Below are 6,550 nucleotides of genomic sequence, written 5' to 3' on the forward strand. Positions count from 1 at the left end.
GGTCAGATTCAGCAAGAGAGATATGGTCAACATAGTGCTCATAGTCATCACAAATCTCATAATCCTGGATGGATTCAGTGGATCCAGCAGGAGTTGGGGTTTCATTCAGGTTATAGAGCCAGTTCCTTTGGTTATGAACACTAGTTCTAGGATCGGGCATGGTGAATAGGCAGAGAACCTGGTTATCAATAATAAGCTCGAACTCATCAGACCCTATGTTTGCTATAAACATAGTGTTGAAGAGGAAAGGTATACTCAGAGTAGTAATGCCACAAAAAGGGTTCAGGTCAAGCATAGGCTGACGTAATCCAATAGCATTACCTATCATAGTTATCAGGCCACCTATTCTAATGGGTGCTCGCTCATCCTGGATAAGGTGGTCCAAATTAGCTAACATAAAAGTAGCACCGTTTACTGGACGGTTCTGGGAAGCACAAAATATGATGAAGAGTTCATCACGTGAAACTGAAGTACTATTTGGCTTCTTCCCAAATAAAGTGTGGGTCAGGATCTTATGGAAGTAGCGAAAAGCCGGGTTATGTATGTTTCCAGAGAGAAACTCATGTTCTTCGGGCTCATCATTTCCAGTCAGCTTACCCCAAAAGTGTTCCAGCTCTCTATATTCAAAAAGTTCTTCCTGGCTTATAGTGAATGTATCAAAGGAGGTAGGAAAACCCAAAAGGTTGGTGAAGTCTCTAATATTAAATTGGTACTCCATGTTGAACATTCTGAACTGGATAAATCCTCTGGTAATTCCTTTTCCATGGCTAGGTAGATAGATTAATGAACTAAGGAATTCTAGTGTGAGTCTCCGGTAGGTGGTGAAATGTCTCAGGATAGGGGAGGTCTCCCATCCTATCTGATTCAGCAAAAACAGGACACTCTGTCTCAGTCCAAGGGCAGTCATAGCCCAATCATCAGCATATAAACTAGGTAGCATCTCTCTAGCGGCTAGTTCTTCAAACCTTCGTTTCTGAGCCATTCCTCTGAACTTGATACCCATACGGTCAAAATGTCCCATCTGGTTAGTGTTAACTAGAGAAAAGAAAACATGAGTTTAAGTCAGGATTTGGCCAAATGCCGAAAGAAGAAAAAGAATTATTATTATTATATGGATATATTTTTTTTTCTTTTTGAATAAATCAATAATGAATACTAAATAGAAATTAAAAGAATAATTAAGAGAAAAATAGAGAAATGATAATAATAACAAAATAATAAAATAGCAAATTAATTTGTGGGTTGTCTCCCACTAAGCGCTTTGTTTAAATGTCGCAAGCTCGACAAAGAAACTGTTAAATATAGTCTATGAGTCCTGGGGGCATTTCGTCTAAGTGTAGAATTTGCGAATCCTCGTTGGTTTCCGCATAGTGATAATGTTTCAGACGTTGCCCGTTTACGGTGAACGGTTCTGTAGATTGTCCTTTTATTTCTACCGCTCCACTGGGAAAGATTTTAGTGATATGGAAAGGTCCTGACCATCTGGATCGTAGTTTTCCCGGGAATAATTTTAGTCTGGAGTTAAATAAAAGTACTGCGTCGCCTTGCTTGAAGATTTTCCTTGATATACGCTTGTCATGCCATTGTTTTGTTCTTTCTTTATAGATTTTGGCATTTTCATAGGCGTCTCTTCTGAGTTCCTCTAATTCGTTTATGTCAAGGATTCTCTTTTCACCGGCGGCTTTGTAATTCAGATTTAAATTTCTAATAGCCCAATAGGCTTTATGTTCTAATTCTACCGGGAGGTGACAGGATTTTCCATAAATGAGCTTAAATGGGGTCGTCCCTATGGGGGTTTTATAAGCAGTTCGGTATGCCCATAAAGCTTCTGGTAGTTTCAATGACCAATCTTTCCTTGAAGTGGCGACCGTTTTTTCTAGTATTTGCTTGATTTCTCTGTTAGATACTTCCACTTGTCCACTGGTTTGAGGGTGGTAAGGTGTTGCTATCCTATGTCTCACTCCATATTTAAGTAGTAGTTTTTCGAGTACCTTGGATATAAAGTGCGATCCACCATCACTGACTACTATCCTTGGGATGCCAAATCTCGGAAATATTATATTTTTAAAGAGTCTAGTTACTACTCGGGTGTCATTAGTTGGAGAAGCTATAGCTTCGATCCACTTTGATACGTAGTCAACCGCCACGAGTATGTATTTGTTACCGAAGGAGGGTGGAAATGGTCCCATGAAGTCTATCCCCCACACGTCAAAAATCTCTACTTCCAAAATACCTTTTTGTGGCATCTCGTCACGTCTAGATATGTTTCCCGTGCGTTGACATCTGTCACACTCCTTAATAGCCGCATGTACGTCCTTCCATATAGTTGGCCAATAAAAGCCAGCTTGTAGGATTTTAGAGCAGGTCTTGGATGTACTTGTGTGTCCACCATAAGGCGCAGAGTGACAGTGTTGGATTATATTTTCTACCTCTTCTTCGGGTACACATCGACGGAAAATACCATCGGGGCCTCTTTTGAAAAGTAAGGGATCATCCCAGTAATAGTATTTTATGTCGTGGAAGAATCTTTTCTTCTGCTGGTAAGATAAAGTAGGTGGAATTATTCCGGCAGCTAAATAATTGACTAGATCAGCGTACCATGGTATGACAGATATAGCTAAGGTGGTTTCTACTTGCATGTCGGAGTTGTTCTCTTCCAAAGTAGCTATGAGTTTGTCATACGAGAAATCATCATTAATGGATGTTCTTTCTGGTTCAAGGTTCTCAAGTCTAGAGAGGTGGTCTGCTACTACGTTTTCAGTTCCTTTCTTGTCCTTGATTTCTAAGTCGAATTCTTGTAGTAGCAAGATCCATCTTAGGAGTCTAGGTTTAGCATCCTTTTTTGTTAGAAGGTACCTGATAGCAGCGTGATCAGTGTAAACTATTATTTTGGCTCCTACCAAGTAAGAACGAAATTTATCTAGCGCAAATACCACTGCTAGGAGTTCTTTCTCGGTTGTGGCATAATTCATCTGCGCTTCATCCAGGGTTCTGCTAGCGTAATATATAACATGAAGCTTTTTATCCTTTCTTTGTCCTAAAACAGCACCTACAGCATAATCACTGGCATCGCACATTATTTCGAATGGTTCATTCCAGTCTGGTGTCTGCATAATGGGTGCGGAGATCAATGCTTGTTTAAGAGTTTGAAATGCTTTTAAACAGTTATCGTCGAATATGAATTCAGCATCTTTCATTAATAGTCCGGTTAAGGGTTTAGTTATCTTAGAGAAGTCTTTGATGAATCGTCGGTAAAAACCGGCGTGTCCTAAAAAGCTTCGTACTTCTCTCACGGTTCTTGGGGGTTGAAGATTTTCGATTACCTCTATTTTGGCTTTGTCTACTTCAATTCCTCTGTTCGAGATGATGTGTCCCAAAACAATGCCTTCTTGTACCATAAAGTGGCACTTTTCCCAATTAAGTACTAAGTTTACTTTTACACATCGCTCAAGAACTCTTTCCAGGTTTTCAAGGCATTCTTCGAAACTTTGTCCGTATACAGAAAAGTCATCCATAAATACTTCCATGATGTTTTCGAGAAAGTCGGCGAAAATTGCCATCATGCATCTTTGAAAAGTTGCAGGGGCATTACACAGACCAAACGGCATTCGTCTATAAGCGAAGGTACCAAAAGGGCATGTGAATGTTGTCTTTTCTTGGTCATCAGGGTGAATTGGTATTTGAAAGAAGCCTGAATAACCGTCTAAATAACAGAAATGTGAATGTTTAGCTAATCGTTCTAACATTTGGTCAATGAATGGTAAAGGGAAATGATCTTTTCGGGTTGCTTTGTTTAGTTTTCTATAATCAATGCACATTCTCCATCCCGATTCGATTCGTTTAGTTATAGTTTCTCCTTTTTCGTTTTCAATAACGGTTATGCCTCCTTTCTTTGGTACAACGTGTACAGGACTGACCCATTTGCTATCAGATATAGGATATATAATACCTGCTTCCAATAACTTGGTTATTTCTTTCTTTACTACCTCACTTAGGATCGGATTTAGTCTTCTCTGGTGTTCCCTAGAGGTTTTACCGTCTTCTTCTAACATGATGCGGTGCATACAAATAGAAGGGCTTATTCCTTTAAGATCGGTTATGTGGCATCCTAGTGCGGTTGGATATTTTCTTAAGATATGTAGGAGTTTTTCTGTTTCGAGTCTTCCTAGATCTGCATTGACTATCACAGGTCGTTCAAGTTCTAAGTCTAGGAATTCATATCTCAGATTTTTGGGAAGTGTTTTCAAATCAGGGGTTGGTTTGTTAAGACACTGCGTAGGGTCCGGTGTTATTGCTAAGCATTGTTTAGATTTGTCTTCTAAAAGATAGTCTGATGATTTGTCTTCTCCTGACTCTGCTTCTTTTATGCATTCATCGATGATATCCATGAAGTAACATGTATCTTCTATTGCAGGTGCTTTCAAGAATTGGGAAAGAATGAATTCAATTTTCTCTTCACCTACTTCGAAGGTGAGTCTTCCTCGTTTTACGTCTATGATTGCACCGGCAGTTGCTAAGAATGGTCTTCCTAGTATAATAGGTGTAGTATCATCTTCTCTAATGTCCATAATTGTGAAGTCAGTGGGAATGTAAAATTGACCTATGCGTACGGGAACGTTTTCAAGGATTCCTACAGGATATTTGATGGAACGATCTGCTAATTGCACAGACATTTTGGTCGGTCTTAATTCTCCCATTTCCAGTCTCTTACATATGGATAAAGGCATAACGCTAATTCCGGCTCCTAAATCGCATAAGGCTTTGTCGATGACAAATTTTCCTATGTGACAGGGTATAGAGAAGCTACCCGGATCCTTGAGTTTAGGGGGCATGTTTTGGATTATAGCGCTACATTCGGCAGGGAGTGTAACGGTTTCGCTATCCTCAAGTTTCCTTTTATTAGAAAGAATTTCTTTTAAGAATTTAGCATATGAGGGCATCTGCGTAATAGCTTCGGTAAACGGAATTGTAACGTTTAATTGTTTAAGGAGATCGACAAATTTTCTAAATTGGCCTACATCTTTGGTTTTAACAAGCCTTTGAGGGTAAGGTATAGGTGGTTTGTAAGGTGGTGGAGGTACATAAGGTTCCTTCTTTTCTAGGGTATCCTTATTACTCTCTTCCTTTTCCTTAGGTTCACTTTCCTCAGTAGATTTCTTAGGGTTTTGGTTTTCTATCCTTGGATCAGACGGTCCTTCCACTTCCGTTCCACTTCTTAATATAATTGCATGAGCTTGGCTTCTCGGATTAGGTTGGGGCTGTCCAGGGAATGTACCAGTTGGTGCAGCAGTAGGTGCTTGTTGTTGAGCTACTTGAGATATTTGTGTTTCTAACATTTTGTTATGGGTAGCCAAGGCATCTACTTTGCTTGCTAGTTGTTTAAGTTGTTCGCCAGTGTGTATGTTCTGGTTTAAGAAATCTTTATTGGTTTGTTGTTGGGAAGCTATAAAGTTTTCCATCATGATTTCCAAGTTGGATTTTCTAGGGTTATTATTGTTAGGATTCGGTTTCTGATATCCCGGAGGTACAGATGGGGTTTGATTCGGAGACTGTCCAGGTGCGTATAGAGCATTATTACTCTTATATGAAAAGTTTGGATGGTTCTTCCAATTTGGGTTATAGGTATTCGAATAGGGGCTTCCTTGAGCATAGTTTACTTGCTCTGTTTGGATTCCAGTCAAGAGTTGACATTCCGCAGGAGTGTGGCCTTGGATTCCACAGACCTCACAATTCTGAGTTATAGCAACCACGGCGGTTGGAGGTGATACGTTTAAACTTTCAATCTTCTGGACCAAAGCATCCACTTTTGCATTAACGTGATCAAGGTTACTTATCTCGTACATGCCAGTTTTCGGTTGAGGTTTTTCCACTGTTGTTCGTTCGGTTCCCCACTGATAGTGGTTTTGGGCCATGCTCTCGATAAGCTGGTAAGCATCAGCATAAGGTTTGTTCATTAGTGCACCACCTGCAGCGGCGTCTATTGTTAACCTTGTATTGTATAAGAGACCATTATAAAATGTGTGAATTACTAACCAGTCTTCCAAACCATGGTGTGGGCAAAGTCTCATCATGTCTTTGTATCTTTCCCATGCTTCGAAAAGAGACTCGTTGTCTTTCTGTTTAAATCCGTTTATCTGGGCTCTTAACATAGCTGTTTTGCTTGGTGGAAAATATCGGGCAAGAAAAACTTTCTTCAACTCGTTCCATGTGGTGACTGAGTTGGAAGGGAGAGATTGAAGCCATCTTCTAGCGCTATCTCTTAATGAGAAAGGAAAAAGACGAAGTCGAATTGCCTCTGAAGTGACACCATTAGCTTTAACAGTATCAGCGTATTGAACAAATACGGATAAATGAAGGTTTGGATCTTCGGTAAGATTTCCAGAGAATTGGTTCTGTTGCACAGCCTGCAACAACGAAGGTTTAAGTTCAAAGTTGTTTGCTTCGATTGCGGGCGGAGCAATACTTGAATGCGGTTCATCTTGCGATGGAGCGGCGTAATCTCTAAGAGCACGAGCTGGTTCTGCCATCTCGGTTAAAGAAGGAAAAACGT

At 40.0% G+C, this 6,550-nt stretch overlaps 1 pseudogene; it reads left to right on the forward strand.

The window, feature by feature from the left end:
- Positions 1-6,042: 6,042 nt before the first annotated feature.
- On the forward strand, positions 6,043-6,142 carry LOC127116446 (uncharacterized; annotated as a pseudogene).
- Positions 6,143-6,550: the final 408 nt, after the last annotated feature.

Source organism: Lathyrus oleraceus, chromosome 1, assembly GCF_024323335.1.
Source record: "Lathyrus oleraceus cultivar Zhongwan6 chromosome 1, CAAS_Psat_ZW6_1.0, whole genome shotgun sequence".
NCBI classification, from domain to species: Eukaryota; Viridiplantae; Streptophyta; class Magnoliopsida; order Fabales; family Fabaceae; genus Lathyrus; species Lathyrus oleraceus.